This window comes from Arachis ipaensis, chromosome B5, assembly GCF_059453495.1.
Source record: "Arachis ipaensis isolate K30076 ecotype BB chromosome B5, ASM5945349v1, whole genome shotgun sequence".
In the NCBI taxonomy this organism is placed as follows: Eukaryota; Viridiplantae; Streptophyta; class Magnoliopsida; order Fabales; family Fabaceae; genus Arachis; species Arachis ipaensis.
In genome coordinates, this window is record NC_142440.1 from 138,440,394 (window position 1) to 138,464,741 (window position 24,348).

At 39.4% G+C, this 24,348-nt stretch overlaps 2 non-coding genes across 2 annotated transcripts; both read left to right on the top strand.

The window, feature by feature from the left end:
- Window positions 1–2,137: 2,137 nt before the first annotated feature.
- On the top strand, window positions 2,138–2,245 carry LOC148565925 (small nucleolar RNA R71). The gene has a single exon (XR_015885177.1). It is a non-coding gene; the product is annotated as a small nucleolar RNA R71 (small nucleolar RNA).
- Window positions 2,246–22,821: 20,576 nt separating this feature from the next.
- LOC148565926 (small nucleolar RNA R71) lies at window positions 22,822–22,928 on the top strand. The gene has a single exon (XR_015884311.1). It is a non-coding gene; the product is annotated as a small nucleolar RNA R71 (small nucleolar RNA).
- Window positions 22,929–24,348: the final 1,420 nt, after the last annotated feature.

Consider the following 24,348-nt stretch of genomic DNA (forward strand, 5'->3'; position numbering starts at 1 on the left):
ATTCTGGGCGTTCAGCGCCAGGTTGGTGCCCATTTTGGGCGTTCAACACCCATTTGTTGCCCATTTCTGGCGTTGAACGCCAGAACCATGCTTGTTCTGGGCGTTCAGTGCCAGCTCTTCTCCAGGGTGTAATTCTGGCGTTCAGCGCTCAGATGCTGCCCATTTTGGGCGTTCAGCGCCCAGATACTGCCCATTTTGGGCGTTCAGCGCCAGAACCATGCTCTGTTCTGGCGTTGAACGCCAGACAGGTGCTTCCTCCAGGGTGTGATTTTTCTTCTGCTATTTTTGATTCCGTTTTCAATTTTTATATTTATTTTGTGACTCCATATGATCATGAACCTATAAAGACATATAACTAAGAAAAATATAGTTAGATAAATAAAAATTGGGTTGCCTCCCAACAAGCGCTTCTTTAATGTCAATAGCTTGACAGTGGGCTCTCATGGAGCCTCACAGATGTTCAGAGCATTGTTGAGACTCTCCAACACCAAACTTAGAGTTTGGATATGGGAGTTCAACACCAAACTTAGAGTTTGGTTGTGGCCTCCCAACACCAAACTTAGAGTTTGACTGTGGGGGCTTTGTTTGACTCTGCTTTGAGAGAAGCTTTTTCTGCTTCCTCTCCATGGATGCAGAGAGAGATCCTTGAGTTGTAAACACAAGGTTGTCCTTATTTAATTGAAGGATCAATTCTTCTCTGTCCACATCAATCACAGCTCTTGTTGTGGCCAGGAAAGGTCTTCCTAGGATGATGGATTCATCCTCTTCCTTTCCAGTATCCAGGACTATGAAATCAGCAGGGATGTAAAGGCCTTCAACCTTTACTAACACGTCCTCTACTTGTCCATAAGCCTGTTTTCTTGAATTGTCTGCCATCTCTAATGAGATTTTAGTAGCTTGCACCCCATAGATTCCCAGTTTCTCTATTACAGAGAGGGGCATGAGGTTTATTCCTGAACCAAGGTCACACAGAGCCTTAAAGATCATGGTGCCTATGGTACAAGGTATTATGAACTTTCCAGGATCCTGTCTCTTCTGAGGCAATGTCAGTTGATCCAGATCCCTTAGTTCATTGGTGAACAATGGAGGTTCATCTTCCCAAGTTTCAATACCAAATAATTTGGCATTCAGCTTCATGATTGCACCAAGAAACTTGGCAGTTTGCTCTTCAGTAACATCCTCATTCTCTTCAGAAGAGGAATACTCATCAAAGCTCATGAATGGCATAAGGAGGTTCAATGGAATCTCTATGGTCTCTAGCTGAGTCTCAGATTCCTTTGGTTCCTCAGAGGGAAACTCCTTATTGATCACGGGACGTCCCAGGAGGTCTTCCTCCTTGGGATTCACGTCCTCTCCTTCCCTTACAGGTTCAGTCATGGTGCTTATGTCAATGGCCTTGCACTGTCCTTTTGGATTCTCTTCTGTATTGCTTGGGAGAGTACTATGAGGGATTTCAGTGATCCTTTTACTCAGCTGGCCCACTTGTGCTTCCAAATTTCTAATGGAAGACCTTGTTTCATTCATGAAACTTACAGTGGCCTTGGATAGATCAGAGACTAAGTTTGCTAAGCTAGATGGATTCTGCTCAGAATTCTCTGTCTGTTGCTGAGTGGATGATGGAAAAGGCTTGCTATTGCTAAACCTGTTTCTTCCACCATTATTAAAGCCTTGTTGAGGCTTTTGATCCTTCCATGAGAAATTTGGATGATTTCTCCATGATGGATTATAGGTGTTTCCATAAGGTTCACCCATATAATTTACCTCTGCTATTGCAGGGTTCTCAGGATCATAAGCTTCTTCTTCAGAAGATGCCTCTTGAGTATTGTTGGATACAGCTTGCATTCCATTCAGACTCTGAGAAATCATATTGACTTACTGAGTCAATATTTTATTCTGAGCCAATATAGCATTCAGAGTATCAATTTCAAGAACTCCCTTCTTCATAGGCGTCCCAGTACTTACAGGATTCCTCTCAGAAGTGTACATGAAACTGGTTATTAGCAACCATGTCAATGAGTTCTTGAGCTTCTGCAGGTATTTTCTTTAGGTGAATAGATCCACCTGCAGAAGTATCCAATGACATCTTTGATAACTCAGATAAACCATCATAAAATATATCCAGAATGGTCCATTCTGAAAGCATGTCAGAAGGACACTTTTTGGTCAGCTGCTTGTATCTTTCCCAAGCTTCATAGAGGGATTCACCTTCTTTCTGTCTGAAGGTTTGAACATCCGCTCTAAGCTTGCTCAGCTTTTGAGGAGGAAAGAACTTGACTAAGAAAGTCGTGACCAGCTTATCCCAAGAGTTCAGGCTGTCTTTGGGTTGGGAGTCCAACCACACTCTAGCTCTGTCTCTTACAGCAAAAGGGAAAAGCATGAGCCTGTAGACTTCAGGATCTACTCTATTAGTCTTAACAGTATCACAGATCTGCAAGAATTCAGTTAAGAACTGAAAAGGATCTTCAGATGGAAGTCCATGAAACTTGCAGTTCTGCTGCATCAGAGAAACTAGCTGAGGTTTCAGCTCAAAATTGTTTGCTCCAATGGTAGGAATGGAGATGCTTCTTCCATGTAAATTGGAATTAGGTGCAGTAAAGTCACCAAGCATTCTCCTTGCATTATTGTTGTTGGGTTCGGCTGCCATCTCCTTTACTTGTTCGAAATTTTCAATAAGGTTATCTCTGGATTGTTGTAATTTAGCTTCTCTTAGTTTTCTCTTCAGAGTCCTTTCAGGTTCTGGATCAGCTTCAACAAGAATGCCTTTTTCTTTGTCCCTGCTCATAAGAAAGAGAAGGGAAAAAAGAAAAGAAGAGGAATCATCTATGTCACAGTAAAGAGGTTCCTTATTGTTAGTAGAAGAAGAGAAGAAGAAAAAAATTCGAACACAGATAGAAGAGGGGGTTCGAATTTGGTGAGTGATGTAAGGAAGAGATGTTAGTAGATGAATAAATAAATAGAATAAGATGAGAGAGGGAGAGGATTTTCGAAAATAATTTTTGAAAAAGAGTTAGTAATTTTCGAAAATAGTTTTTGAAAAATGTTAGTAATTTTCAAAAATTAAGATTTTAAAAATTGAAATAATTAGTTAATTAAAAAGAAATTTTTGAAAAAGAGGGAGATATTTTCGAAAATTAGAGAGAGAGGGAGTTAGTTAGGTAGTTTTGAAAAAGATAAGAAACAAACAAAAAGTTAGTTAGTTAGTTGAAACAAATTTGAAAATCAATTTTGAAAAGATAAGAAGATAAGAAGTTAGAGAAGATATTTTGAAATCAATTTTTTTTGGAAAAGATAAGATAAGAAGATATTTCTGAAAAGATATGATTGAAATTGGTATTGAAAAAAATTTGATTTTTTTTTTAAAATCACAATTAATGACTTGATTCACAAGAAATCACAAAATATGATTCTAGAACTTAAAGTTTGAATCTTTCTTAACAAGCAAGTAACAAACTTGAAATTTTTGAATCAAAACATTAATTGTTATTGTTATTTTCAAAAATTTGATATAAAATAAGAAAAAGATTTTTGAAAAATATTTTTAGAATTTTCGAAAATAACTAAGAAATTTGAAAAAGATTTGATTTTTGAAAAAGATTTTGAAAAAGATAAGATTTTCAAATTGAAAATTTGATTTGACTCATAAAAACAACTAGATTTTTAAAAAATTTTGAAAAAGTCAACTCAATTTTCAAATTTGATGAGAGAAAAAGGGAAAGATATTTTTTTTATTTTTGAATTTTGAATGATGAGAGAGAAAAACATGAAAATGATGCAATGCATGAGATTTTTAGATCAAAACAATGAATGCATGCAAGAATGCTATGAATGTCAAGATGAACACCAAGAACACTATGAAGATCATGATGAACATCAAGAACACATTTTTGAAAAATTTTTAATGCCAAGAAAACATGCAAGACACCAAACTTAGAATTCTTTAAGGCTTAGGCACTAAGAATTCAAGAATGCATATGAAAAACAAGAAAAGACACAAAACATGTAAATGCAAAGATCAAACAAGAAGGCTTACTAAGAACAACTTGAAGATCATGAAGAACACCATGAATGCATGAAATTTTCGAAAAATGCAAGATGCACATGCAATTGACACCAAACTTATAACATGACACATGACTCAAACAAGAAACACGAAATATTTTTTATTTTTATGATTTTATGATTTTTTTTGGTATTATTTTTTTTTCGAAAATTAATTTGAAAAAGAAAAATAAGGATTCCAAAATTTTTAAAATGAATTCCAGGAATCTTATGCTCTTTAGCCTAAAGCTCCAATCAAAGGGTCAGGCATGGCTTAATAGCCAGCCAAGCTTTAGAAGGTATTGATAGTTTTTTTTTTTTGTATAGAGCAACTAAGTGTGTGAGAATCTCTTCATTTGTGATGGCAAGTTGAAACCCCAGTCCAAAAAATTAGACATAGCTTACAGCCAGCCAGGCTTCAACATGCTTCATGAAACACTAGAATTCATTCTTAAAAATTCTGAAGAAAAATATGTTTTTGAAAACATTTTTATTTTTTTTTTTGAAAATTGATGAGGAATTTTTGAAAGATTTTTGAAAAATTTTTTGAAAATAAAATAAAAATAAAATTACCTAATCTGAGCAACAAGATGAACCGTCAGTTGTCCAAACTCGAACAATCCCCGGCAACGGCGCCAAAAACTTGGTGGACGAAATTGTGATTACACTTTGATTATGTAAAATTCATTGCTCTTTCTTTTCCTGGCAATGGCGCCAAAAACATGATGCCAATACCATGGTTCACAACTTCGCACAACTAACCAGCAAGTGCACTGGGTCGTCCAAGTAATACCTTACGTGAGTAAGGGTCGAATCCCACGGAGATTGTTGGTATGGAGCAAGCTATAGTCACCTTGTAAATCTCAGTCAGGCAGATATAAAATAGTAATGGGGTTTTCGAAAATAATAAATAAAATAAGGAAAGAAATACTTATGTAATTCATTGGTTAGAATTTCAGATAAGCGTGTAGAGATGCTTTCGTTCCTCTGAACCTCTGCTTTCTTGCTATCTTCATCCAATCAATCTTACTCCTTTCTATGGCTAGCTTTATGTAAGGATGTCACCGGTGCCAATGGCTACTTTCGATCTCTCTCGGGAAAATGATCCAAATGCTCTGTCACAGCACGGCTAATCGTCTGGAGGCATCACCTTTGTCGTTGGTTGCATCCTATTCCTCTCTGTGAAAATGGTCTGATGCGCTGTCATTGCATGGCTAATCATCTTGGAGGTTCTCGATCATACTGGAATAGGATTTACTATCCTTTTGCGTCTGTCACTACGCCCAGCACTCGTGAGTTTGAAGCTCGTCACAGTCATTCAATCCCAGAATCCTACTCGGAATACCACGGACAAGGTTTAGACTTTCCAGATTCTCATGAATGCCGCCATCAATCTAGCTTATACCACGAAGATCCCAATATCTCGGACTCGGTCCCCTGTATTAGTAATCTAAGAGATACTCATTCAATCGAAGGTAGAACGGGAGTGGTTGTCAGGCACGCGTTCATAGGGAATGATGATGATTGTCACGTTCATCACATTCAGTTTGAAGTGCGAATGAATATCTTAGAAGTGGAATAAGTTGAATTGAATAGAAAATAGTAGTACTTTGCATTAATCTTTGAGGAACAGCAGAGCTCCACACCTTAATCTATGGAGTGTAGAAACTCTACCGTTTGAAAATACATAAGTGAAGAGAGGGTAAGCATGGCCGAATGGCCAGCCCCCAAGCGTGATCAATAGATCAAAATATAATCCAAAGATGATCCAAAGATGATCCAAAGATCTCTAATACAATAGTAAAAGGTCCTAATTATAATAAACTAGCTACTAGGGTTTACAGAAGTAAGTAATTGATGCATAAATCCACTTCCGGGGCCCACATGGTGTGTGCTTGGGCTGAGCTTGAGTGTTACACGTGTAGAGGTCATTCCTGAAGTTGAACGCCAGTTTTGGTGCTAGTTTGGGCGTTGAACTCCACTTTGCAACTTGTTTCTGGCGCTGGACGCCAGAATTGGGCAGAGAGCTGGCGTTGAACGCCAGTTTGCATCGTCTAAACTTGGGCAAAGTATGGACTATTATATATTTATGGAAAGTCCTGGATGTCTACTTTCCAACACAATTGGAAGCTCACCATTTCGAGTTCTGTAGCTCCAGAAAATCCACTTTGAGTGCAGGGAGGTCAGAATCCAACAGCATCAGCAGTCCTTCTTCAACCTTTGAATCTGATTTTTGCTCAAGTCCCTCAATTTCAGTCAGAAAATACCTGAAATCACAGAAAAACACACAAACTCATAGTAAAGTCCAGAAATGTGAATTTAACATAAAAACTAATGAAAACATCCCTAAAAGTAACTAGATTCTACTAAAAACATACTAAAAATAATGCCAAAAAGCGTATAAATTATCCGCTCATCAATCGTGCCCTCCTCCGTTCCGCTGTGATAGTTCAGAAGGCAGAGCCGGCAATGGCCCAAGTGAGTGTGCTGGACGGGAAGCTGCGTCAGTCTCAGGCTAATATTGGCAAACTGAAGAAAAAGTTGGAGGCATCGGGGACAGCACTCTGAAGGCTGTCAAGGATGCCGAAGATGCTGGGGCCGAGTTGCTCTGTCTTTCTGAGGTAGAGACTATGCTTCTGTCTCACCTGGGGGTGAGAGGAAGCGAGCTTCTGATTCTAAATCCCAGGCTGCTGTTTTGCTTGTCGAGGCGGAGGCTTTGCAGGTTGAGGTAGCAGTTTTGAAGGAGAAGGGGAGCTGCTGGCAGGTGTGAAGGGTGCGATTTCCGCGACCGAGGAGACGATGAAGGCCCAGGATTTGGTTCTTACCCTGGGCGTAGACGTGTCTATGATGAGAGTGTTCAAGATCGTTAAGGATGGCCAAATCGTCGATTTGGAGTAGTTTCTCCTATGTAATTTTTCTTAAGTTTGGTAGGCCATTTTGGCGTAACACTTGTGTTTTACGACTTTGTTTGTTTCCTACCGTTTTAGTTTATTTTGGATTTTTATTATGATGGAACTGTTTAGGCCGTTTTATTTGGAGCCGTTTCTATGACTTGTTATTTTTCTTGCGATGGGCCGTTTCGGCCGTTTTTTCTTAAAGCTGCTTATATGACTTGTTATTTTTGTGATGGGGCTATCTGGGCCGTGAATTTGCTTATTTTGTGACAGGGTCATCTAGGCCGTGTACTTTAAGCTGTTTTGTGACTTTGTTTGTTTTGATGGGGCCGTTTAGGCCGTTTTAAGCCGTTTTTATGACTTGGGGTCTTTTTAATGGACCGTTTGTAATGGACCCTTGGTGGGTCATCTTTAGTTTAGTATTTTTGTGGATTTCTGTATTTGTTTGGCCTCGGAGGTGATTGGTTCCCGGGATAGTCGTGTGTAGTTTGTGCCATCGTTAAGGCAGTATTTATGAAACAAAGATAAATAAATTTTTTATTAAGATGTTGGGCCTCGTTAAAACCTCCCGAAGTAGGTAGAAAAGAGTACCCGATGATGATAAATGTAAAAAGGGGCAAATAGAAAAAATAAAAGGAAAAACAAAGGAAATTTAAATACATTGTTTCCCGGCTTGAGATGATGTTCCTAGGTGTAGTAGCACCATAGATTTACGGCATTCCAGGTTCTCGATATTTCAGTTCCGTCAAGTCGTTCGAGCTTGCAGGCCCCTTTTCCGATCAGCATTTTTATCCGATATGGGCCCGCCCAGTTGGGAGTGAGTTTTTGTTTTCCGGGAATGGGGGACTGATGTTATTCCGTCGTAAGACGAAGTCATCAGGTTTGAAGTCCCATTGGACCAGGCCGCAATTGTACCTTAGACTTTTTCTTTGATTTAGAGCTAGCTCGCATTGGTGGGCTATGCTTTTGACCTCGCTTGTGAGGTCACATTCTACTTCTTTGTCGTTTTCTCAGATGGTTCTTCGTGGGCTGGGGTCCCTAACCTCCACCAGGATGACAGCCTCTACGTCGTACATTAGCCGAAAAGGGATTTCTCCGGTTGCGGTTTGGGGTGAGGTTCAGTATGACTAGAGGATCGATTCGAGCTCATCGGCGCAGAGTCCTTTGTCTTCGTCGAGCCGCTTTTTTAGGCCTTTTACTATTATTTTGTTGGCCAATTCGACTTGCCCGTTTGTCTGTGGGTGCTCAATTGAATTAAACCGGTGAGAGATGTGGAGTCCTTCTAGGAATTCTCTGAATCGCTTGTCCATAAATTGGGTTTCGTTGTTTGAGATTTGATAAACCCATATTTTATGATATATTTTGTGCTTAATTTGAGTGATTTATTCAATCCTTTACCCACTTATTCATATTAATTGCAAGGTTTTACTTTCCCTTCCTTATTATGTGATGTATGTGAAAAACATGTTTCTTATGCTTTAATATTAATTATTTTAATTACCTTTATTTCCATTCGATGCTGTGATTAGTGTTTTGAATAGTTTCAGATCTTCTAAGGTAGGAATGACTTAAAGGATGGAAAGGAAACATACAAAAATGGAAGGAAAGCACAAAACGGAGCTTCTGAAGAAACTGGCATCCACGCGATCGCATGAACAAAGCGATCGCACGCCAAGCGCGACTCAGCAGCGACGCGCCCGCATGACTGACGCGACCGCGCGCCTTAAGCAGAATGCACATGATGCGGTCGCATGACTGACGCGACCGCGTGGCAAAGAAATGCTCCGAATGACGCGACCGCGTGACCCACGCGGACGCGTGACAGAGGCCACGCACCAGAAATTGCAGAAAACGCTCATAGCGAATTCTGAAGCCCTTTTTGGCCCAAATCCAAGTCCAGAAGGCATAGACCAGAGGTTACAAAGTGGGGAAACGCATCCATTCAGAGAGGGCTCGCCAATTTTCACTTTCCATGATTTAGATTTAGTTTGAGAGAGGTTCTCTCCTCTCTCTCTCTTAGGATTAGGATTAGGAGTTAGGACTTCTCTTAGTTTGTAAGAGTGACTCTCGATCCAGGTTTAATATTTACTTTAATGCTTTTAGTTGTACCTATAAATGTTGCCAACTTGACTTATGAAACCTTTCCATGTTATGATTTGAATTAATGATTATTTGAGGTATTTCAGTTATTGATTGCTTTCTCCTTAATTTGTGTTACCATTGCTTTCCATTTAAGGACATTTTTATTCCAACAATTTTACTTTTTCCCTTTTGGTCTTGGTTAAGAAATCAGTAACTCAACATTATTAAACTCAGCATAATTCATAATTGTTATCTTGCTAATTGAACTGAACTTCAATAATCCCAACTTTTTCTTAGGAAATAAATAGGATTCGAAGGTCAAACTAATTAGTCCCTTGACTTTCCTTTACTTTAGTAAAGGTTAACTAAGTGGGATTTAGATTCAACTTTCATTATTGTTGAGAGAGATAACTAAGTTGGACTTCCAATTTCTCTTATCTTGCCAGAAGTTTACCTTAGAGTATTCATTTACTTTAATTGCCATCTACCTCACCTGTCATTTAAATCACTTGCTTCTCACCTTCTAAACTCCGATTACAACCTTTATAGCCAATAATAAGAACATACTTCCTTGTAGTTCTTTGAGAAGACGACCCGAGGTTTAAATACTCGGTTATCAATTTTAAAGGGGTTTGTTACTTGTGACAACCAAAACGTTTGTAAGAAAGGTTGATTGCTTGGTTTAGTAACTATACTTACAACGAGAGTTTATTATAACCTCTAAACCATCAATCCTTATTTCTTTAAGATTAAAACCTTGGGAATCCTGAATCGGGTTACAACGTGTCTCTAGAAGAACTTCTGTATTGGGTGGCCATGGGGAAGGGGCCAACGAGGTCAATTCCCCAAGTTTCGAAGGGTCGATCCGCCGTTATAGGAGCTGATGTGGGGCGGCTTAGTGGAAGTCAGAGTGGATTTGGCATGTATTGCAACTTTTGACTAGTTGGAGGGAGTCCCTTATGATGGAAGGCCAGAAGTAGCCTACTCGATTAACTTGTTGGGCCAGGGTTTTTTCTCCTACATGGTAGCCACAACATCCTTCGTGGATTTCACGAAGTATGAAGTCCGTGTCGCCAGGTTCTATGCACTTCAGGAGTGGTTGTGAGAGTCCGTGTTTGTAAAGTTGTCCCACTATTGTGGTGTAGTTCACGACATCACGTTTCAGGCACTTGGCTTCCTTGGGATCCTCGGGTAATGTTCCTTTCATGAGGTATTGAAGGATTGGGGAGGTCCATGAGTTTTGGCTCGAGATCGGGAGGTTGATAAGTGGATATCTTATACACTTTTTCATTACATTTTCTTAGCATTTTATTTATATTTTATTTATATTTTATTAAGTTTTAGTATTTTTTAGTGTAAAATTCATATTTTGGATTCTACTTTGAGTTTTTATGATTTTTCTTTAATTTTAAGTGATTTTTGGGCAAATTTGGCAAAATCTTATTCAGAGGCGAAGAAAGGATAGCAGATGCTGTCAATCCTGACCTTTGTGCATTCCAACGAGCATATCTTGAGCTACAAAAGTCCAATTGACACAGTCTCAACGGCGTTAGAAAGCTAACTTTTAGAGCTTTTCAGAAATACATAATAGTCTATACTTCTCTTCCAGAAACACAGCCCAAAATGGGCATTGAACGTCCACATCTGAAGTTCAACGCCCAAGAAGGACTGACCTCCCAAGTTGAACGCCCAAAACTAGCGTTCAACGCCAGCCAGGGACCAGAAGCCAGCAAATTCACCCCTCTCTCCAAGTTGAATGCCCAGAACCTAAGTTGGACGCCAGGCATCAGCCCAAACACTCACCAAGTGGGCCCTAAATGGATTTTAGCACTCCTTAGTTTATTTTATCTTATTCTTGTAACTTTTAAATTTAAATTAACATCTTTTAGGTCTAGAATTGAGGGTTTTGGATAGTATTTGGTTAAGTTTAAGAATCCTAGAAAACCACCCTTATTTATGGTTTCAGTTTTAATTTTTAAGTTTTATAATCTGAGTGTCGGCGTTCTAGGATTGCTTTGGCTTTCTCGGGGCCTTATTTATTATATATGTGGGCACCTTAACCATACTGAGAACCCCAGTTCTCATCCCATACAATATTGTTATTTTTCAGATGCAGGTCGAGATGCACCTCGGTGAGCGTCTGGAGTTTCCTCTGCAAGCGAAGTTGGTTATCCTGGGATTACTGTATTTTGTTTTATGCTTTGTATATATGTATATAGATTCTCCACCCTTGTATTTTGTCCCTCCTAGAGGTTGACTTGGAGAAATAGGTGTTTTGTCATATATTTGGGGTTACTCTTTGGCCAGTTCTAGCTTCGCGAGCTGAGTCAAAAGCTTTGCTATATGTACCTTTGGAATTCTTCTCTCATATTTATCTCTTACGCGAGTGATACAATTTTCTGTTTAATACCTTGCTTATGTTTTCTTCACAGGCTTCTAGTTAAAATTTCTTTCAACTATTATTATATATTTATATTTTTTTAATTTTAGAGGTCATAATACCTTGCCACCTCAGCTTTATGACTTAATCATAAGACTTTGTGTGGTAGGGTGTTACATCAAGCTTGGGGGCTATGATCCGTTGGCTATAACTCGGCTCAAGTAAAACTATAAATCAGAATCTGCTTAAACACGTGCTACATCGGGAGTACGTGGAGTACGTGTTTTGCTCTCCTAATGGACTTATCCTGTAAAATCAAACAACTACGTTCCAACCCAAATCGGCGCAGGAATCTCTCTGTAAATCTCTCTAAACAAGGTCATTAAAACACAGTTACGAGATAATTAGCTAAAGCTCCACAAAAGCAGTTTTGGAAATATTTATAACTGCCCCAAACACAACAACTTTATAAATACAAGTGACTCATTAGGTCACAGGTACGTTATTCATTCTGAATAACTTCGTATTTATCTTCTACTCTTACTAACTTGAGCGTTGGAGTGCCGTTGCAGGTGTCCACTGCCGCCATTCTTGGAGAAGACTGACTTATCTTGTCAAAGAAAAAGCGAGTCCGAGCATAGAAAAACAAGATATTCCTCGGAAACTGTCACTCACACAGGAACATTTGGCGCCCACCGTGGGCCGTATATCTAAGCCTACCATCTTTTCTGCCTAATTTTTACCTTCTTTTCCAGTATGTAATTAATGGCAGAAGAGCAAAATCCTGCAACACACTATAAATTTCAAATTTTTCGGTAATATTATCTAGCGGTATGTGATGTGGCACAGAAGTTGGTGAATTAAAAATTATTAAAATAGTTACGTTGCAAGTATAGTTCTTAACTCACCAAAAATCTGCCTATCAATTTAGAAATATGTCACAGAGAGTTTAAATTAAAAATTACTGGGATTTGGAGTCCCAGGTCGTCTCCCAACGAGTTGCAGAAAAGTGTGCTATTTTATTAATCAGATGTTCCAAGAAGTTGAGTTAAGCAGAGGGAAAATTAAAAAGAGGAAATTTAAATAATATGAATAAAAGCCTTGACTGGGAGTTGATTAGTTGGAATCTCTATTATTGATGGGATGATTTCAAGATTAATTTATAATTAATGGTTGTTCTGTTTAGTTATCCTTTACTAGGTAAAGGAAAATCAAACAAGTTGGAATGCTAGATCTGTTCACGAGTTGCAACCCACTTAGTTCAAAGGGATTGGTGTTAGTGATTAGATAACAATCCCATAGTTAACCCAATTACAAATTTTCTTTCAATCCTTCCAACTCAAGAGTTCATTTCAATCAACTCCCCATCAAGTGAGGGAACTACTCGCTCATTGTAAATAATAAACCCATAACACATGAAAGGGAATTAAAAGAAGACATGCTTATTGGAATGGAAATTAAATAAAAATGGAAGAAATAGTCATTGTATTAGATAATCATGAAAGTATTCAAATGACAAAATTGAACAAAGCAAAGAACACGGAAGAATAAAACCAAGTTAAGAGAACGAACTAGAATGACGAGGTCTTGATGAGGAAAAATAACTCTTCTCAATGTTCCAATGCTAAGATCAATTCCCAAAATTAAAATTCTAAAACCTAGAGAGAAAAACCTAGAGGAGAAAAAAACTATATCTAAAACTGTAAACTGTGTAGAATGAATGTTCTCTTTTGTTTCTGCATATTCTCTGGCTCTAGTCTGCTGTTCCGGGCCAAAAACTGGGTCGAAATAAGGTCCAAAATTGCCCCCAGCGAAGTCTGCAGATTATGCAGATCGCACATGTCACGCGATCGCGTCATCCATGCGGACGCGTCATTCGCGCTTTTCCTTGCCACGCGTTCGCGTCGTCCACGCTACCGCGTCGCCTGAGCTTTTCCAATCCGCGCGGCCACGTGAGCCATGCGGTCGCGTCACTGCGATTTGCTCTCCTTCGCGCGGTCGCGTGAGCCATGCGACCGCGTCACTTCTCGCTGGTTATCTCCTCAAATTCTTGTGTTCCTTCCATTTTTGCTAGCTTCCTTTCCAATCTCCAACTCATTCATGCCCTATAAAGTTTGAAACACTCAACACACAGATCACGGCATCGAATGGAATAAAGGAGAATTAAAAATACATAATTAAAGTTTCTAGGAAGCAGTTTTCAAACATGTTATAAATTCAGGAAGGGATTATAATTTCATGCTAATTTAATGAATAAGTGGGTAAGGATCATGATAAAACCACACAATTAAACACAATATAAACCATAAAATAGTGGTTTATCAACCTCCCCACACTTAAACATTAGCATGTCCTCATGCTTAATTGAAGGAGATAAGGAAATAAGTATGAACATGTAGAAACTCATGAAATGCAATGCAAGCCTATATATATATATATATATATATATATATATATATATATATATATATATATATATATATAAATGCAACTATATGATTCTTGCCCACTTGATCAAAAGTAAATAAGCTCTTCAAAACAATTACAAATCAAATTCCACTAATTCTATCATTATACAATAAAACAGATAAAGGTGCAAGAAGATAGCTCATGAAAGCAGGGAACATGAAAATTCAAGTATTGAACCCTCACTGATAATGTATGTACGCTCTAATCTCTAGTGTATAGGGTAATCACTCTATCCTTCTTTAATCATGCTTTCTAACTTTTGTTCTTCTCCTAACCAATCAACAATAGTTAATATACCAATGCAAACATCATGAGGTCTTTTCAAGGTTGTAATGGGGCTAAGGTACAGGTAGGGTGTACATATGGTTAAGTGAGCTAATAAATTGAATCTTTAATTAACCCAAGCTTCAACCCAACCTATATATTTTTAGTGTAATCTTAAAGTTCATACCTAGCTACCCAGAATTCCCTTTTTCTATTCATACTCATGTATCAACTTTATATTTGATTCTATCATATGTGCATTGATCTTTGAATTCTGAATTTAACATTGGGGTAATTTTTGTCCCCTTTATTTATTTATATAAATATATTATTATTATTTTTTTTACATTAAAATAAATATAGCTTATCAATGCACATAGATTTTTAATTCTTATAGTTTCACATGAGTAGGTATCCAAATTCCCATTAAATTCTCATGACACATTCCCTTAACAACTTTTGTTCCCACAATTTCCCATACTTAACTAGCACACACAATTCTATCTTAAGTTAACCAAAGATTCAATTTGGGATATACAATTGTTTTTCAGCTTAAGGTTAGTAAGGTGGTAAAATATAGAACAAATGGGATTTAAAGGCTCAAAGTGGTTAACAAAGGTAATTGAAAAGGGTAGGCTTAATTTGGATAAGTGAGTTTAAACAAATAATGGCCTCAATCATGTGCAGGCATGCAAATATAATAAATGTTGGACATATAAGATAAAATAAAATATAGATCACAATCATAAAGAAGTAAACACACAAGAATGAAATAATTATGGTTAAGTAGTGTAACCATACATAAAGGCTCAAATCTTTCACAGGTTGTGTGTTCTTTAGCTCAAATATCATGTTCCAAATACAACTCAAGCAAATTTATCATAAAAATTTTGAAAAATTAGTGAAATTTTGTTCCAAAGATAGAGTCTTAAAAGAAACTTATTGTCTTTTCAATCAAGTAGAACATGCATGTAACTATCCTAACCTATGCAATTTATTCTATTCTATAAAAGAAAGAAAATCTAACTAAAGTATCCTAATTATTGGTGCTAGGGAAAAGAAATTATCTCCGGAAGTCAGGTACTGACCGACCTCCCCACACTTAAGGCTTTGCACCGTCCTCGGTGCCATCCGTCAGGAACAGGGGTGGGCTGGTAGCAGTATCTCCACAATCGGGACCGTCATGGCTCCCTGTGCTGGTAAAAGAAGTGGAGTCTGGGGTATCCGAGTCCCTGAAGTGTCCCTTAAGTAGCTCCTTGAGGTGTTTGAATCGGCGCTCGTTACGACGCTCTCTCAACTTAGCTTTGTGTTCTTGCCAATCCAACCTTTCGATTATCTGCTGGAGCAATTCATCAGTTGTAGGTGCTTGTGGTGTTGAAGAAGGATTATCTTCAACTAGAGCAGTAGGAAGACTTGTAGTGGCTGCTGGAAGTCTGAGGTATTTCCCGTTAGGGACATACTGATCATCCCGTGGAAGCACGGCTTTGGTGTCCCCAGCTCTGTAGGAGACTCCGGCTGCTGAGACAAGATCTAAGACCAGGGCGGGGAAAGGTAAGTTGCCCGCAATTTGTACGTGTCCCATAGCATTCCGGATATGTCTTGAGAGATTCAGAGGTTGGTCTGTAAGGATGCATCATAGTAGAACGGCCATGTCCGCGGTGAAGGAGGACTCATGAGTGCTCGGAAAGACGTAATGGGACATAATCTGTGCCCATACGCGAGCCTCCAAGGTAAGTGCTGAAGCCAAGATTCTTTTAGGGCGGGTACGGTGGTATCTGTAGATCCAACGGCTGCCAAGTAATGCGATAACTCCGAGAATGGAGTCCCAGTTAAATTGGTACCTCTGGCGCTTAAGTGAGGCTTCTTGGAAGGCGTCCATTCCTTCTGGAATATGGGGAAGACTCAGAGCTTGCTGAATGGCCTCTTCTGTGATGGGGACTTGCTTCTGCCGGACATAAACAGACGGCAGGGATGGCATGTAGAAGTTAGAGTAGAACTCAACTACCCAAGAAAGATTGACCTGCCTTGGCTGTCTCCGTAGGAAACCCCATTGTCTTCGTTCAATTTGCGGCTCAACAAAGGTAGCAATGTTGGACGGGAGGATAAGAAGGTATTCATTGTTATAGTTTCTTTCTGCCAGGATAGGGAACATCTGCTCATAGTAGCGATTGGGAAATCGCGCAGTAGCCTTTGCTGGAAAGGCTTTCTCCTTTTCATCAACCTTTATTATCCTCTTAACTCTTTTGTTGAGGGCTTGACTGCGGTTGAAGAAGGCTCTGCCACTAATGCTCTTTTAGTTCCTCTTCTTGCTGGTGGTTTGGAAGTAGCTTTCTCTTTTCCTTTCTTGGTGGCCATCCTGAAAGAAGGGAAGAGAAAGTAAATTAAATTCAAAAAGATATACAGTAAGGAAGGAAACGGAAAAGAGGGTGATGGATGCACATTAAGATATACTGACATTATCACATGCTCGCGAGTACATGTGAAAAGCCAACAATGGGAATTAGCTAGTGCATGTAAAGACAAGTGAATGCAAGGTGTTTATTGGCATGCCGGCAAAGGGCATGAGTAGCATAGACCAAGCAATACTTTGTAACAAACCATCACGTTTGTATTAACAATTAAATTCAATTAAAATAATAGTAAAGGAAAGTTGTGAAAAGTAAGCATTGAATAGTATAACAACATAGAGAAGTGCATAATGCCATTTGAGCTTTTTCACAAACACATAGCATGCATGGTGAAAAAGGTATAGAAAATATGAAGGGTGCATGCAAGCAATCCCTTAAATAGAATAAAAATAATTGTCAAACAATTTGCAACAATCCACAAGCATATAATGAGGGATAATGACTCAAAAAATTTCTAACACCATGTAAAAAGGAAAAGAAAAAAAAGAAAGAAAATATGAATAATGAAAAGAAAAAGAAAAGAAAAGAAGATACATATAAAATAATAAGAATGATAGAAAAAGAAAGAGGGAAGAAGAAAATAAAACCTTGTTAATGGAGGTGAGAGAGATAGATAGTGAAAGGTGAGATAGAAGGGGGAAGGGGGAAGGAAGAAATAAGGGGGAAAAGAAAAACTAGGATTTGGAGGGGAGAAAGATAAGATAATTTGGCAATTTAGGTTGAGCTGTGCGGTGCACGCGACACGGCCGCGTGGGGCACGCGTTCGCGTGAATGCGCTTCAAGTAAGGTGACGCGATCGCGTCGGTCACGCGGTCGCGTGACCCATATTATGCTTCTGGCACGAGTGTAGCCTCGCACCAGCACAACTCTCTGTTCAAATTAATTTATTTGCCAAAATTGGGACGGCGCAATCGCGTGGGGCACGCGATCGCGTGAGTTTGTGCCAGAAAATGGATGACGCGGCCACGTCAGCGACGCGGTCGCGTGATAAGGATTGTGCTTCCAACACCAATCCAGCATCACTTTCGCACAATATTTCATTGTGCACCCTTTTACGTCGAAAACCTCAGGGCATGCGGCCGCGTGGGGCACGCGGTCGCGTGGGAGGCCATGATTCCCATGCGACACGAACGCGTCAGCTACGCGGTTGCGTGGAAGAATTTGTGCTATTGGCACGCCTCCAGCCACACTCCATTGTGACTTTCTGTTCATTTTTATTTTTCTTTACTCTCCCTGTGATGCGAACGCGTCGCTGATGCGATCGCGTCGTGTAGCAAAATTTTCTTTTTTTTTAAACATGTAAATGCAGATGCACGAAAGTACTACGAAAGAGAAGAGTTATTGAATAGGAAAAACTAAAAATAAAGAAAAGAACGATCATACCATGGTAGGTTGTCTCCCACCTAGCACTTTGCTTTAACGTCCGTAAGTTGGACGCTCCACTAGCTCAATCTTCTGCTATGTGGGGATCTTCCATGAGGAAGATCTCAAGCTTCTTGTTTCTCTGTACCTTCTCGCCATGGTATAGCTTCAGGCGTTGTCCATTAACCTTAATAAGTTCAGAGCTTGAAGGATGGCTTAGGTGATAAACTCCGTACGGTTCGGCCTTCTCTACTCTGTATGGACCTTCTCATCTTGATCTCAACTTGCCTGGCATGAGCCTTAGTCGAGATTTGTAAAGGAGGACTAAATCCCCAGGTTGGAACTCTTTCTTCTTGATGTTTTGATCATGTACATCCTTCATCTTTTCCTTGTATATTCTGGAGTTTTCATAAGCTTCTAGGCGAAGGTTCTCCAGTTCTTGCAGTTACAACTTCCTTTCAGCTCCGGCTTTCTCAATTCCCATGTTGCACTCCTTAACTGCCCAAAAGGCTCTGTGTTCTACTTCAACTGGGAGATGACAAGCTTTTCCATAAACCAAGCGGAAAGGACTCATCCCAATGGGTGTCTTGTATGCTGTTCTGTATGCCCAGAGTGCATCTTGTAGCCTGGTGCTCCAGTCTTTTCTATGAGGCTTTACTATTTTTTGCAAGATACGCTTAATTTCTCTGTTTGACACCTCGGCTTGCCCATTAGTTTGGGGATGGTAAGTTGTTGCAACTTTATGAATTATCCCATGCTTCTTCATTAATCCCGTCAGTCTCCTGTTACAAAAATGGGTGCCTTGATCGCTCACGATTGCTCGTGGTGATCCGAAGCGACATATAATATGGTTTCTCACAAAGGAAACAACAGTGTTAGCATCATCAGTGCGGGTAGGAATTGCTTTCACCCGTTTGGAAACATAATCCACAGCTAACAATATATAAAAATATCCATTAGAGTTTGGAAATGGACCCATGAAGTCAATGCCCCAAACATAAAAAATTTCACAGAAAAGCATAATTTGTTGAGGCATCTCATCCCTCCTGGATATATTACCAAATTTCTGGCATGGGAGGCAAGATTTACAAAACTCAGCAGCGTCTCTAAAAAGGGTAGGCCACCAGAATCCACAGTCTAAGATCTTTCTAGCTGTCCTTTGAGGACCAAAATGTCCTCCACACTCAGATGAGTGACAGGCCTCTAAAATGGACTGGAATTCTGATTGAGGCACACAACGTCTAATTACTTGATCAGCGCCACATCTTCATAAATATGGGTCATCCCATATATAATATTTAGACTCGCTTTTCAGCTTGTCTCTTTGATGCTTAGAGAAATTTGGAGGAAATGTGCAGCTAACTAAATAATTAGCAACAGGTGCATACCAAGGGACTACCTCAGATACTACTTGCAGGTTATCAAAAGGAAAATTATCATCTATAGGAGTAGAATCATCCTTAATATGCTCAAGGCGACTCAACTGGTCTGCCACTAAATTCTGATTACCACTCCTATCCTTTATTTCTAAATCAAATTCTTGTAACAACAGTATCCAATGTATAAGTCTTGGTTTGGACTCCTTTTTAGCTAATAGATACTTTAAAGCTGCATGGTCCGAATACACTACTACTCTAGTACCAAGTAAATAAGCTCGGAATTTATCCAGAGCAAAAACAATAGCAAAAAGCTCTTTTTCAGTAGTAGTATAATTGGACTGGGCAGTGTCTAAAGTCTTAGACGCATAAGCAATAACGAAAGGATCCTTACCTTCACGCTGAGCCAGCGCTGCTCCTACTGCATGGTTGGAAGCATCGCACATGATTTCAAATGGCTGGCTCCAGTCTGGTCCTCTCACAATTGGAGCTTGAATCAGAGCAGTCTTCAGCTTATCAAACGCTTGTTTGCAATCCTCACTGAACTCGAACTCAATATCCTTCTACAGTAATCTAGATAAGGGAAGTGCAACCTTACTAAAGTCCTTAATAAATCTCCTGTAAAAACCTGCATGGCCAAGAAACGAACGAACTTCCCTCACAGAAGAGGGGTAAGGTAAACTGGAAATAACATTCACCTTAGCTAGGTCTACAGAAATGCCATTATTAGATACCACATGTCCTAATACAATTCCTTGTTGTACCATAAAGTGACATTTTTCGAAATTTAATACAAGGTTTGTATTAACACATCTATCTAATACTCTAGATAATCCATCTAAGCAAAGGCTAAAAGAATCACCATAAACGCTAAAATCATCCATAAAAACTTCCATACAGTCCTCAATGAGATCAGAGAAAAGACTCATCATGCACCTTTGGAAAGTAGCTGGTGCATTGCACAAGCCGAAGGGCATTCTCTTATAAGCATAAGTCCCAAAAGGACATGTAAAAGTAGTCTTTTCCTTATCCTCAGGAGCTATATGAATCTAGAAATAACCTGTGTAACCATCTAAAAAGCAATAATGTGATTTACCTGACAGGCGATCCAGCATTTGATCAATGAATGGAAGTGGGTAGTGATCCTTACAGGTAGCTTGATTGAGACGCCTGTAATCAATGCAGACTCTCCACGCATTTTGAACTCTAGTTGCTATGAGCTCTCCATGCTCATTCTTCACTGTAGTGACTCCAGACTTCTTGGGCACCACTTGTACTGGGCTTACCCATTCACTGTCTGAAATGGGATATATGATATCTGCTTCCAATAGTCTGGTCACTTCCTTTTTGACAACTTCCAAGATGGTGGGATTCAATCTTCTTTGGGGTTGACGGACAGGTCTTGCTCCCTCTTCTAAAAATATTCTATGCTCACATACTTGAGGGTTGATGCCTACTTTGTCTGCCAAGCTCCACCCAATTGCTTCCTATGCTTCCTCAGCACATCAAGTAACTGCTCTTCTTGTTGAGAAGTAAGTTCCCTTGCAATGATAACTGGAAACCTCTGCTCATCTTCAAGATAAGCATGTTTGAGATGTGGAGGGAGGGGTTTCAATTCTAACTTTTGATCATGGGCAGGCTCTGGATTATCTGGAGCTTGTGAAAATGACGAAGTGTCCTCATTGTCAGTTAAAAGGGTCCCCACACTTGGACCTTGTCCAGTGTGCCTCTCTTCTAACTCTTCCTTGTGAACTTCAGCTACACTTTCATCTATGACATCACATTGGAAGATGGAACGATCTTCTGGGGTTTTGTCAATGACTCCATTCAGATTGAAGATTACTATGCGGCCATCTATTTCAAAGGAGTATGTTCCTGAAAAGGCATCCAATTTGAATTTTGATGTCTTCAGGAATGGTCTTCCAAGTAGGATTGATGATGGCTTATTTGAATCATTATGGGGCATCTCCAAGATATAAAAATCAGTGGGAAATGTAAGTCCTTTAATGTTCACCAAAACATCTTCAGCAACTCCAACCACTGTAATAATGCTTTTATCTGCTAACACAAAACGAGCTGCCGACCTTTTTAAGAGAGGGAGCCTCAATCATAAATTACACAAAACGAGCTGCCGACCTTTTATACTGACACATGCTCCTAAATCACACATGCAATCATAAATTACTACACCACCAATAGTACAGCTAACTATACAAGGACCTAGATCACTACATTTTTCAGGTAATCCTCCCATTAAAGCAGATATAGAACTACCTAAAGGAATAGTTTCTAATTCATTAATTTTGTCTTTATGGATACATAAGTCTTTTAGAAACTTTACATATTTAGGTACCTGCTGAATAACATCAAAAAGAGGAACAGTTACCTCAACCTTTTTGAATATTTATACCATTTTGGGGTCGGGTTCCAGCTGCTTCCTGGGCTTCCTTGCAAGTTGTGGAAATGGAATAGGAGTGGTGTCTTCTGTGGTGTCTGCACCTTTTGGTGATTCCTCCTGTGGTTGAGCTATTTCTTCTTCAGCTATGTCCTGTATGTCCTCTTCCTCTTCAACATCTTCTATTTCTACTACCTCTTCAGCTGAGGTGTGTTCTAGTGGGCTTGGTTCCTCCTGACTCCTCTCCTGCAGTGTGGTTCCAGACCTTAGGGTGATGGCATTAATGCCTCCCTTTGGATTGGGTAATGGTTGAGAGGGGATTCCAGTGGAGCTTGAAGGTTGGTTAATGGAATTTTGCGTTGATCCAAGCTGTGACATAAGAGCTTGCAAAGTAGAGGTGAGACCATTCAGACTGGCGTTAATACTATTCATGTTATTTTCCATGGTCTGTTGTCTTCGCTCAAAAGATTGTAGTAGCTCTTCATTAGGAGATAAAGAAGAATGAGTAAATTGAGATGTCTGCTGTTGATTGTTCTGTGGTCCTTGGTTTTGCCTCAGGTGAGGTGCTCTGTAAGGTTGATTCTGCTGCCTGTTATTGTTATTATTCCACCTCTGATTTCCCTGATTATCTCTGCCTCCTCTGTTATTGTTGTCCCTCCAATTCTGGTTAGAATTGTCCTGCCATCCATGGTTATTATTTCCACTTTGATTGTACCCTTGGTTGGGGCGGTCATAGAAGTTATGAGTGGATGCCACCATGTTGTCTTCTTGTTGGAGCTGCGGGCATTCATCAGTGTAATGGCTACAATCAGCACAGATTCCGCAAATTCTTTGCGGGACTAATTGTTGGTTTTGCTGTGACGAAGGAGGTTGAGCTTGCTGAGCTTGTTGTTGATTCAATTGCATCTGCTTCAGCAAGTTGGTCATCTCACATATACTCTGAGCTAGAGCCGCAGTCTCTCTGTTAGAGGATACTTCTGCAATGGCTTTTGAACGGCCTTGCTTTTGCCTGTGGTTCCTAGTAGATTCAGCTAAATCACTGACATCAGTGATCTTGTACTTCTTCATAGATCCATTGCTAGCACTTTCCAATGTGGTCTTATCTTGGGGCCTCATGCCCTGTGTGACATAGCTAAGTAGCACTATCTTGTCAATCCTGTGGTGGGGGCATGCTTCCAGAAGATTATTGAAGCGCTCCCAGTATTCAAAGAGAGTCTCATTGTCATCCTGAACAATTGTGGAAATATCCTTCCTCAGTTTATCAGTAACTTCAGATGGAAAGAATTTTTCCAAAAACTCCTTTCTGAGTGTATCCCAGTTGGATACATTTGCTAGAGGTTGAGTGTAGTACCACTCTCTTGCTTTTCCCTCAAGAGAAAATGGGAAAGCTTTCAGCAAAATTGAAGTTTCATCAGTACCATCACGCCTGACAGTAGAACAGGCTGCCTGGAAATCTCTCAAGTGCTTGATAGGCTCTTGAGCAGGTAGGCCATGAAACTTGGGCATCAAATTTAGCAGTGCGGTCTTTATTTCAAAATCTGTAGCTACCGCTGGATGATGCGCTTGAAACGGTTGCATTGTAAAATCAGGGGCTCCTTCCTCCTGGATGGTAACTTTCCTAGCTGCCATGTCTTCTGCACGTAAAACAACCGAATCAGTAGAACGGGGGCTGGTTTCTTCCTCAAGTTCACTCTCAGATCCGCCCTCAGAGCGGACTAACCGACGCTGTTCTCGCCTTATTCGTGAAATAGTCCTTTCAATTTCAGGATCGAATATTAGCAAGCGCGGATCAGGAAGTGAACGCGTCATTTGATGGAAGAAACATGCAGCTCATAGTAGCAAAATGAAATAAAATGCAAATAAATAAATTCTAATTAATAACTTTAGCACTCTATTGCAACTCCCTGGCAACGGCGCCAAAAATTGATGTGGCACAGAAGTTGGTGAATTAAAAATTATTAAAATAGTTACGTTGCAAGAATAGTTCTTAACTCACCAAAAATCTGCCTATCAATTTAGAAATATGTCACAGAGAGTTTAAATTAAAAATTACTGGGAGTTGGAGTCCCAGGTCGTCTCCCAACGAGTTGCAGAAAATTGTGCTATTTTATTAATCAGATGTTCCAAGAAGTTGAGTTAAGTAGAGGGAAAATTAAAAAGAGGAAATTTAAATAATATGAATAAAAGCCTTGACTGGGAGTTGATTAGTTGGAATCTCTATTATTGATGGGATGATTTCAAGATTAATTTATAATTAATGGTTGTTCCGTTTAGTTATCCTTTACTAGGTAAAGGAAAATCAAACAAGTTGGAATGCTAGATCTGTTCACGAGTTGCAACCCACTTAGTTCAAAGGGATTGGTGTTAGTGATTAGATAACAATCCAATAGTTAACCCAATTACAAATTTTCTTTCAATCCTTCCAACTCAAGAGTTCCTTTCAATCAACTCCCCATCAAGTGAGAGAACTACTCGCTCATTGTAAATAATAAACCCATAACACATGAAAGGGAATTAAAAGAAGACATGATTATTGGAATGGAAATTAAATAAAAATGGAAGAAATAGTCATTGTACTAAATAATCATGAAAGTATTCAAATGACAAAATTGAACAAAGCAAAGAACACGGAAGAATAAAACCAAGTTAAGAGAACGAACTAGAATGACGAGGTCTTGAT